Source organism: Cyclopterus lumpus, chromosome 10 (genome assembly GCF_009769545.1).
Source record: "Cyclopterus lumpus isolate fCycLum1 chromosome 10, fCycLum1.pri, whole genome shotgun sequence".
Taxonomy (NCBI): domain Eukaryota; kingdom Metazoa; phylum Chordata; class Actinopteri; order Perciformes; family Cyclopteridae; genus Cyclopterus; species Cyclopterus lumpus.
Window position 1 is genome coordinate 721205 of NC_046975.1, and position 11751 is coordinate 732955.

General features: G+C 43.7%; 1 long non-coding RNA gene across 3 annotated transcripts; it reads right to left on the minus strand.

The window, feature by feature from the left end:
* Positions 1-1576: 1576 nt before the first annotated feature.
* LOC117737578 lies at positions 1577-6538 on the minus strand. Of its 3 annotated transcripts, none has more exons than XR_004610048.1 (4): positions 6390-6538; positions 5341-5585; positions 4567-5195; positions 1577-2049 (listed from the first exon to the last, which is right to left on the minus strand). It is a non-coding gene; the product is annotated as an uncharacterized LOC117737578 (long non-coding RNA). The 3 variants fall into 3 exon arrangements; XR_004610050.1 differs by lacking the exon at positions 6390-6538 and adding an exon at positions 5681-5761; XR_004610049.1 differs by lacking the exon at positions 6390-6538 and adding an exon at positions 5691-5749.
* Positions 6539-11751: the final 5213 nt, after the last annotated feature.

The following is an 11751-nucleotide window of genomic DNA, read 5'->3' on the forward strand; positions in this document are numbered from 1 at the left end:
CTACTCTGTACCTTCCTCAGTCTTATAAATAACTAGATTCAATAACTAGAAATAACTAGATTCATATAGGATTCTTCCGTTGTACTTTTAAGAGATCCCTTATTGGTTAATTCGTATAAAGATTCCTCCAGAGAACCCAACATAAAGGGTTATACCTAGAACCATCTGTGAAATGTACCACCCAGAACCCCCTATGAGAGGTTCTACAGCAGTGGTCACCAACCTTTTTAAGCTCAAGATCCCTGACCTCTGCCTTGGTGACAGGCAAGATCTCCCTATTGAGGCGTTGACAGAAAAACACTGTCCAGACTGCACTTACAACTTGAGGCTTTTTATTTGGCCTAATTGTAATTGAATGAAATCAAACACTTTAGAGTGAGAATGCACTGCAAACCTCCGACATCCTCTGTCCCAGGACCCTCACATTTATACAGGAAAAACAAGGGAAAAGAAAAGGAAGAAACCTCAGAGAGAGCAACAGAGGAGAGATCCCTCTCCCAGAAGGACACAAGTGCCATAGATGTCCCGTTTAGAGAATATATATATATATATATATACATTTTTTAATCAGGAGAGACTTGTTTTTCGAGTTTAACAATAATTTATTACAATTGCATATATTTGAATAGTGCAAAGTCTTTGGCGATTGGACTCCATCCTGAATTAGGATAATCAAGGGGTAGTGATGCTGATCTGTGAAGGCAGAATCCCCCTGGAGTGCAGATACTGGTGGTGGTGAAGAAGAAGAAGAAAAATAGAGCTGCTGTAACCAGATAATGAAAGATGAGCAGGACTGATGCTGACTGGAGGAGCCTGGGGTGGAGGAGGGTCTCATCGGTTTGAGCTGAAATGACAACTGACAGAAGCAGAGAGGAGAACATATTTTAAAAGTTTGCCAACAATGCTGTGATTGGCTTACAGAACTGCTCCGCCTCTGATTGGTTCATTCATCGTAGACACATTAAAATAACATTTCTTTATACAATCAACACTTGTATGTAAACCATACTTTGGTGTTTACGTTTTACCTCTTTACTTAAGATTTAATTAAACATCTTTTTTTTCCTTTACAAAATGTACCAAAACACTGTTGACGAGGAAGATATTTGGTAGATAATGACAAGAATAAATATGAAAGAAATGTAAATCATACCCTCTAAACTCATCAAACAATATTACTATGCAGGTGTTGCCCCTGATCCTCACCACACTGTAAAAAAAAAAGTGTCAAATATACGGTAAAATACCAGCAGCTGAGTTGCCAGTACTTTACCGTAAAAAATAAAGTGACACGTATAATACATTACGGTGTTTTTGTAAAAACAGCAGTTCTACCGTAAACTTAATTAAAGTATTTGTCAGTGAAAAATACGGTATAACTGTAAAATATATTACGGTACTTTATTGAAAAGTTAACGGTGAATTACAGCTGAGTTGCCAGTACTTTACCGTAAAAAAATAAAGTGACATGTATAATACATTACGGTATATTTTTGTAAAAACAGCAGTTCTACCGTAAACCTAATTACAGACTCAGAGATAAACACAGTACAACTGTATGAGTTACGGTATTTTATTACAAAGTTCAAAGGAAGTTGCCAGCAACTGTGGTTACCAGAATTCCTTTGCAAAAAACATGGTACAACGTATAACAATTAGTTGGCATAGATTTTAGTCAACATTCGCTTATTGTAAATTACAAAGGAAATATCAAATAACACCTTTTGTAAATCAAGATACAAACCATCGTTGATAAACCTTAAGAAACTAACATTCTCTGTGAAAAAACAGGTTGAACTGATCCAATAACATGTACTGTATACTCACAAAGCATTGTGGAAATCTTGAAGAAACAGCATGTGGACATGAAGGATAACCCATGAATAAACATGAAAAGATTAGCCACTTGCCCTGAGTTCATCAAGAGCAATGAGTCGCTGAGTCCAGACTTGACTGAAGAGGGCACCCAACATGGTATAGTCTCACACGGACAGAAAGTTCAGGAAGTTCTGCTTGAAGACTCGTATGTGGACCATCAGGTGATCCTCACTGCAGCCAAAAAACGAAGCAAAGGCAAAGTTAGATTGATGCAGTGCTTGAGCATGATGCCTAAACAGATGAACATTCACTGTCTTCTGGTGTTAAACTGAGCTCCAATGATAAAGTCACCTTTATAGTTATTCAAAATGAATAAGTCAGGTTGAATGTAAAGGACACATTTTAGCATAACAGCATTATCAAAATGTGTTTAATGTAGATTACAGTAGTCTGTATCCTGTTGTGGATTTCCATCCATCCATTTTCAATACCGCTTATCCTCATTAGGGTCGCGGGGGCGCTGGAGCCTATCCCAGCTGACATAGGGCGAAGGCAGAGGACACCCTGGACAGGCCGCCAGTCCATCGAGGGCACATGTAGGGACATACAACCATTCACACCTATGGGCAATTTAGAGATCAATTAACCTGCAGCATGTCTTTGGACTGTGGGAGGAAGCCGGAGAGCCCGGAGAGAACCCACGCTGCCACGGGGAGAACATGCAAACTCCACACAGAAGGACCGCTCCGACCGGGAATTGAACCCGCGGCCCTCTTGCTGTGAGGCGACAGTGCTAGCCACTACACCACTGTGCATTTGAATAACTGAAATACTCAGTGTATAATAGCTAATATATCTGCCTCTGCCATTCAGTTTGATTTTTTTTAATGAGGAGACCCAGTCTGATGGCAAACAATGCCCTCCTTCATTTACCATTAAATTAATAGTACGGAACACCTGTGTGCAAAGACACAGTTGCAAACCTATGCTCCTGTAGGTACATGCTGTACAACATCAGGAGAATACGACCTCTTCTCACTCAGAAGGCGGCACAGGTTCTGGTCCAGGCTCTGGTCATCTCACGGCTAGACTACTGTAACTCCTCCTTCAGGTCTACCTGCTAATGCCATTCGACCGCTACAGCTCATCCAGAATGCAGCTGCTCGACTGGTCTTCAACCTCCCGAAATTTACCCACACTACTCCGCGACCTTCACTGGTTACCGGTGGCCGCCCGCATCCGCTTCAAAACATTGGTACTTGCTTAACGTGCTGCGAACAGATCGGGTCCGGTCTACATCCAGGACATGGTCTAACCTCACACCCCACCTCGTTCACTTGGCTCGGCTTCTGCCAATCGGCTCGTAGCTCCTTCACGTCGAGCTAAACACTCTACGAAGTCACGACTGTTTGCTGTGCTGGCTCCTCATTGGCAGAAAGTCTCTACATCTTCCGTCGCAAACTAAAAAAACACTTATTTTTCGACTACATTACATTACATGTCATTTAGCTGACGCTTTTATCCAAAGCGACTTACAATAAGTGCATTAAACCATGAGTCCAAACTCAGAACAACAAGAATCAAGCAAGTACAATTTCTTCAATAACGTCAAACTACAGAGTACTATCCGTAAGTGCCATTTAAGTGCTACTAAAGTGCCAAACTACAAAGTGCTATCGGTAAGGGACATTTAAGTGCTACTAGAGTGCTACTACGGCTCTACCTTCCCTATTCAAGGTATAGTCGTATAAGATGTGTTTTTAGTTTGCGACGGAAGATGTAGAGACTTTCTGCTGTCCTGATGTCAATGGGGAGCTCGTTCCACCAATGAGGAGCCAGCACAGCAAACAGTCGTGATTTTGTTGAGTGTTTAGCTCGAAGTGAAGGAGCTACAAGCAGATTGGCAGAAGCCGAGCGTAGTGAAAGGGCTGGGGTGTACGGTTTGACCATGTCCTGGATGTAGACCGGACCCGATCTGTTCACAGCACGGTACGCAAGTACCAATGTTTTGAAGCGGATGCGGGCGGCCAACGGTAACCAGTGAAGGTCGCGGAGGAGCGGAGTAGTGTGGGTAAATTTCGGGAGGTTAAAGACCAGTCGAGCAGCTGCAGTCTGGATGAGCTGTAGAGGTCGAATGGCATTAGCAGGTAGACCTGCCAGGAGGGAGTTGCAATAGTCTAGCCGTGAGATGACCAGAGCCTGGACCAGAACCTGTGCCGCCTTCTGAGTGAGAAGAGGTCGTATTCTCCTGATGATGTACAGCATGTACCTACAGGAGTGTGTTGTTGTGGTAATGTTGGCAGTCAGAGAGAGTTGACTGTCGAGTGTCACACCGAGGTTCCTGGCAGTCAGAGTCTGAGCCAGCACTTAAATGTCTCTTACTGATAGCACTTTGTAGTTTAACTTTATTGAAGAAATTGTACTTGCTTGATTCTTGTTGTTCTGAGTTTGGACTCATGGTTTAATGCACTTATTGTAAGTCGCTGTGGATAAAAGCGTCAGCTAAATGACATGTAATGTAAAAGGTGGATTTTGGGAAAGATACACATGAGGATATGCCCTAGAATTAATTAAATGTTACTGCTATACGTGGAATGAAATTTAAGGGGGATATCAGTTCAAACCTTCTATCTTCTATGTTTGCATGAGCAGTTGGCTCGGGCCATGGACCCGAGGATGATCCATTGAGTGAAGTTTGAGTTGTGCTTGCACCCATCATTTGCTACACTGAACTATACCACCGCTTACCTAAAATTAGCCTTGACAAGACTGGTGTCTGAGTCATTGGGTCCAGACTGAAGACAGGTGGGACAGAATCTCAAGCAGACATGGCACGATGTTCAGGAAACTGGAACTTAAGGCAGGTGTTGTCATCATTACTGCTTGAAGATTCACAAGTCAATCGGTTGTCCACTGTGGGCTGACATGATTCTCTCAGCCAGAAAAAAGACAAAATAGAGAAGATTAACAGTAACAACAATAATATAACTTTAAATATCACTTACACTGTTACAAAGTGGTTCTAACAATAAAATAACAAATGTACAAAATGTTGAAAAAAGAAGAAGAGTAGAATAAAATATTTTCATAAAAATGCCAGTCGATAGTATAGTCTATCAAAAATGTAAAATAAATAATAAAATTAGCCATATGTTAATACAAAGTTATGTAACATGCATACACTGTTTGAACATGAAATGGATAGAGTGCTTACAAAAATAGATGAGCCTAAAGCTTTCTGTTAAATGAACACACACACTGAACTTTACTACAACTTACCACCGTTTATCCTTGACAAAACTTGTATCCATTCATGGGGTAGACTAGAAGAACAACAAAGAAGGTGATGAGGTCCATGCTGGTAGTCGTAATCACACCTAAAAAGAAAGAGTAAGGGAATAAAGGACGAGGGGAGGACATGCATCCTCTTCGGTAAAAAACAAAATCATCTCAATTATCAACTTTTACTCTTTTCAATGCAACGGTTGTAAATGAAAATAAAAAGGCTAAATTCCCACTCACGTGCCAGATGTTGTTATCGTAGCGGCCAAGGTTTGATTTCCGGTGGTCCCTTTGCTGCAGATCATCCCCTCTCGCTCCACTGGGGCGCTTCTCCCTCTCCAACACGAATAAAATAAACATCTTTTAAAACAAAAACTGCTTGCTTTTGGCATTTAAATGGATTAGAATCTCACCGTTTTCCTGGGTGTCATTAAGGTCAGAAAGTTGTTCCCATCCAAGTCCACAACCAAGTTGGATTACAATGTCTGAAAGGTGGCAGGAGCAAATTAATTACATTTTACAAGATAAAAGTAAGTATTCTTAATTATCTGTACATAAATTTAAACATTGACTCATTTACATCCACTCACTGGACAGCTCACGGTGTCCTTCCACATGAAGCTCCTTCTCATGAGCTGTTAGCTGTTTTGTGTCTTCACACTGGCATTCATATAACTCCACAGCGCAGTTGTAAGCAGTCACGTGAACAGCAGTCCGGACAGCCAGGTTAACAGACATGTCTGAACATGTCCGGACAGACACGTCTGCTGTCTGTTAACGTGACTGTCCGGACTGCTGTCCACGTGACGCTCCGGTATAAATGAGTTTTAAAGCTCCATATCTAATGTTACACGTCTGCTTGGGACCGGCTTCAAAGCACTTCAATAAAAATGTGGTTATTAGATGAAGTTTGTAGCACCCCTCGGTGTCCACAGTAACGTTAATTAACCTAACCTATAACGCTAGCTTTAACTAAATATTGCCTTAGCTAACCTGTGGTAAAGTAAGCTAATGTTAGCTCGTTCAACACAGAAACCTATAACCTCCGTTACATCGACGATGTTAAAGAAACGTTAACACACTCAAGTATAAGACAGCTAAGTTAACTTACTCTTGACGTCCAAGGCGACACAGAACAGCAGACAACCATGCCTCATGTAGCTAACCGCTAGCTAACATAAGGTTAGCTCAACCCCTTAAGGAGAGGTTAACCTAACATAGAAGGTGTCACTAACGTCAACCGTTCAACAGCTTTTACTCTGACTAATACATTATGTTGGCATTCTTACCTCAAGAAGAGACGTCATGTTCCCAGCGGTCCGGCTGTCGTTCCTTCAATGGCGTCTCGAGAATCACTGAAGAAGACGTGCTGTAGCAGCACACAGTACGGAGAAGTGGCGCTAAAATGGGTTCAACAGTTCAACCTCCGATCGTTGTTTTTTTTGTTTGGATTGCAGTGTTAGTTTGATCACCGCCACCTGGTCCTCTCTCCTTTGATCTCTGTGTCTGTCTGCTTGACGGTCTGTCTGTCTCTGTCTGTCTGTCTGTATCTGTGCTGTGTTTCCTTCTCTAGTAGATCTTAGTTTAGAAGAATAACATACAATACAATAAAATAAAATAGCAGGGTTTGTTTGTCTTATATTACATTTAAGAATTAAAATAATAAAAGGAAATTAACAAAAAAAATTAAAATGTAAGTATATACAGTGTATCTAAGTGCATATAAAGTGAAAGCGGTGCAAGGTTTATTGATGTTGTTCAATTTGAGGAGGATCTGGCCAGAGGTGATTATTATAAAGTCTAAAAGCAGTTGGCAGGACATTTTCTCCTGTACCTGGAATGTTCTCCTGTATCAGGAATGTTCTCCCGTAGATACGGGAGAACATTCCTGATACGGGAGAGCGGCGCTGAAGCAGTCTGTAGGAGAATGTGCTCCGCTGTCCCTGCAGTAGGTGGAGAGGGTGGTCCGGGTTATCCAATATGGACAATAATTTCTTCAGTATCCTCCTCTCCACCACCTGTTCCTTATAGTCCTGTTTGCAGCCAATGATGGAGCGGGCCTTCCTCACCAGTGTAGTGAGTCTGTTAGTGTCTCCGGCTCCAATGCTGCTCCCCCAGCAGACTATGGAGAAGTCCAGAGCACTGGCCACAACAGACTGGTAGAACATCTCCAACATCTCAGAGCACTGGTCCAACAGACTGGTAGAACATCTCCAACATCTTGCTGCCCACATCGAAGGATCAAAGTTTCCTCAAGAAAAAGAGTTGACTCATCCCCTTCTTGTACACAGCATTGATGTTGGCCTTCCAGTTCAATCTGTTGTCGATGGAGACACCCAGGAACCTGTACTCCTCCACCATGTCCACCTACTCCTCCACCATGTCCACATCCTCCTCCACCATGTCCACATCCTCCTTCTCCATGTCCACATCCTCCTCCACCATGTTCACATCCTCTCCCAGAACTCTCAGCGGTTGTGGAGCCGTCGTCTTCCTCCTGAAGTCTACCACCATCTGTCTGGTCTTGGCCACGTTCAGAAGCAGGTGATTTCTACCGGCCCGCTCCACAAAGTCATCCGTTTCTGGCCTGTACTCCTCCTCCTGTCCATCCTTAATACACCCGACCACTGCAGAGTCATCAGAGTACTTCTGCAGTTGTACTGGAAGTCACTGGTGTACAGGGTGAACAGGAAGGGAGACAGAACAGTTCCCTGTGGGGCTCCAACATCAGTGACAGCCAGCACACGGCCCAGTCGGACATACTGTGGTCAACCTGTGAGATAGTCAGTGATGCAGGAGACGGTGGACGCGTTGAACCCCACAACCCGCAGCTTCTCAATCAGCAGCAGTGGTTGGAGAAGTGAAAGAAAGTGATTCTCACAGAGCCACCGGTTCCATCCAGGTACGACTGAGCTTGTTGCAGATGATGGCGTCGTCCACTCCCACACAAGGCTCATAAGCAAACTGCAGAGGGTAAACCAAGACCAGCTTCTCCAGCACCTTCATCACATGGGATGTGAGGGCAACTGGTCGGAAGTCCTTGAGGTCAGATGCAGTTGACTTCTTTGGAACAGGGACCCGGCACAACGTCTTCCACAGCACTGGGACTTCCTCCTGTCTCAGGCTCAGGTTGTAGAGGTTGATTGTGGCACTTAAACAGCGACAATAATGGCGGACTCGCTAGGCAAATAACACAGACGCATCCCCACGGCTAACAGTTCAATGTTGGGGCTCCTTCATACACACATGGTCGGGATTGCACCACCTCTTGTTCACATACACTGCAATCCTGCCACCTCTCCTCTTACCGCTCTGTATAGCGTCTCTGTCCGCCCGAACAGGCCTGAAGCCGGGCATCGACGCACTGTGATCCGGAAAGTCCGCGTAACGCATGAGGCTACACGTACGGAAGCCCCTCAGACTTTACAGCGCGCCGAGTTCGTTGGTCTTATTCGCCAAAGGCCTCACGTTCCCCGTTACAATTGCCGGTACTTTCCTCAGGACTCTTTTCTGGGTTCAGCTCTTGGCTTTGGAGGCCTTTAAAATGGAGGGTGTCTTGTGTATTTGACTGTAGGTGATTCAAAACATGTAGTGCTCATTTGTGCTTGTCTGTCTGTCTCTCTGCCTGTCTGTTTGTCTGTCAGTCTGTCTGTCTGTCTCTCTCACGGTCTTTCTCTGTATGTCGGTCAAATCAAGAGAAAGTGTGGTTTGAACGAATCTTAAATGGTGAAACTGTACATGTCATGTGTATATGCAAAACAAGGAGAACTTATGTACGGGGCACCCATCATATGCACGATTACCTCCACTGCTTCGAATGAGAAGAAGAGTTTGCAACTATAATTTATTGTTTTGTATTGTTTGCTGGTTACATTTGTGTTTGTGTTGAAACATTTATTTTTTACAAAGAATAAATGCAAAAATTACAGTGTTTTAAATTTATCTCCCAGTATATTTACATCATGAGCCCAGTGAATCGTAGATTTAACAGTGACAAAATGTATGTTTTACAAATATTGGTGAAATAAATACCTAGTTGGCCACATAGCAAACCTGTCTCAAGCTTCCTGCTACTGCATCCAGCCACTATATGGCCATCCTAACAGCGCAAACCAGTTTTTCCTGCATCTTTTTGAGGCAAGATTCAATTCAGTTTACTTTGTATAAGCCCAATATCACACCTCAGAAGGCTTTACAATCTGTACACATACGACATCCCTGTCCCAGGGCCTCATATCGGATCAGGAAAAACTCCCCAAAAATAACCTTTCACAGGGAAAAAAGGGAAGACACCTTCAAGAGAGCAACAGAGGAGGATCCCTCTCCCCGGATGGACAGATGCAATAGATGTCAAGTGTACAGAATGAACAGCATTACAGAGTTACATAAACACATTACATGAATATGACAATGGATGAATGGAACTCCAATCCATGAAACAGGAGGTAGAGAGGAGGGGGGGCGGGGCACATCAACAGGGCCATCGCGGGAGGCCGGCTCACCAGGCATCAGACACCGCCAGGTCCAATGGACCCTATGAGATGTGAAGTCAAACGACTCCGGCAAGGAAGCAGAATTAATAAGGTGCAATGGAGAGATGTAAATTCATCCATAAGTAGAGAAGAGGAGATAGGTGCTCAGTGTATCCTAAAACATCCCCCAGCAGCCTATAGCAGCATATCTAGGAGCTCGACCAGGGCAAACCTGATTAAGCCCTAACTATAAGCACTATTAAAGAGGAAAGTCTTAAGTCTGTTCTTAAATGAGGTGTCTGCCTCCCGGACTGAAAGTGGAAGCTGGTTCCATAAAAGAGGGGGTGGATAACTGAAGGCTCTGGCTCCCATCCTACTTTTTAGGACTCTAGGAACCACGAGTAGCCTCGCATTTAGTGAGCGCAGCTCTCTAGTGGGGCAATATGGTACTACAAGCTCCTTAAGATATGATGGTGCATCACCAATCAAGGCTTTGCAGCTGAGAATAATTTAAAATGTGATTCATAATTTTACAGGGAGCCAGTGCAGAGCAGCTAATACAGGAGTAATGTGATCTCTTTTCTTATTTTTTGTGAGTACACAAGCTGCAGCATTCTGGATTAACTGGAGGGGTTTAAGAGACTTATTAGAGCAGCCTGATAATAAGGAGTTGCAGTAATCTAGTCTAGAAGTAACAAATGCGTGAACCAGCTTTTCTGCATCTTTTTGGGAAAAGATGTGCCTGATTTTTGAAATGTTACGTAGATGAAAAAATGCAGTCCTTGAGATTTGCTTAACGTGGGAGTTAAAGGACAAGTCCTGATCAAAGATAATGCCGAGATACAGAAACCACATCACCAGATAATTGATCTGAGGTGTTCTGGGCAGAGTAAAATAATAAAAAAAACTAGGTTTTTTTGGGGGGTTTAACATCAGGAAGTTGTTAAACCCATCCATGTTTTTATGTCTTTAAGACATGCTTGAAGTTTAGCGAGCTGGGTGGTCTCTTCTGGCTTGATCGATAGATATAATTGAGTATTATTGTTAAGGGGGCCAGGTTTTGGACACAGAGGCAGAGGCTGAGACAGGAGTAAAGTCACTGAGGTTTATTGGAAATGTCCAATAACGTAGACAGGCAGGTAAGCAGGCAGGCAGAACTCTGGAGCTGGAGTCGGGGCAATAATCCAGCTGCTGGTCCTGAACAAGAAGACAGGCACGGTTAGGGCATGGGATCAACAGGACGTTTTCAGAATCTCAATAGTTACGTTTTAGCGGCAGCTAGAACTAACTTGAACTGAGTCTATAGTCCGGCGCAGACTGAGAGCAGGAGTGGAGCTTTTGAAGGCAGCTGGTCAATCAAGCCCCAACTCCAGCACACCCGGTTCACATCAGCAATTAGCCACGCCACCTACACACCAAGAGAGAGATAGAGAGAGGGAGAAGGAGAGAGCCTAGTAGGCAGGTGAGGAGGAGGGCATGACAATCATCTGCGTAACAATGAAAGTTTATGGAGTGTTTCCTGATAATATTGCCCAAAGGAAGCATATATAAAAAGGTAAATAAAATAGGTCCAAGCACAGAACCTTGTGGAACTCCGTGATTAACGTTGGTGGTCATCAAGGCTTCATCGTTTACAAATACAAATTAAGATCGATCAAATAAATAGAATTTAGTGCGGTACCTGAAATGCCAATCGACTGATCCAGTCATGATCAATGGTGTCAAACGACGCACTAAGGTCTAATAAAACAAGTACAGAGATGAGTCCTCTATCTGATGCAATTAGTAGGTCATATGTAGTTTTCACCAGTGCTGTCTCGTGAGGTTCTTGAACGCATCGCTCTCTCTCTTCCGGTAAGCGTATTGCATCACTTCCGGTTGCCAGCTTAGCAGCTTGCGATGTTTTCTTCTACCCCTCCCGCTCCCTCTTGCTCAAAGTGTCTCATGTATAACTATTCCTCTGCCTCTCTTAATGATAATAGTACATGCAACAAGTGTAGTTCATTTGCTAGGTTGGAGGCAGTTCTAAGTGGGTTAGATGCACGGCTCCGCACCATCGAAGCTCAGACAGTTACGCTAGTTAGCTCGCCACCCCCCATAGCCGGTGCGGAGTCTTTAGCTTTAGCCTCTGTTAGCTGTCCCCTGGCAGCCCCCGAGCAGCCGGATGGCTGGGTGACTG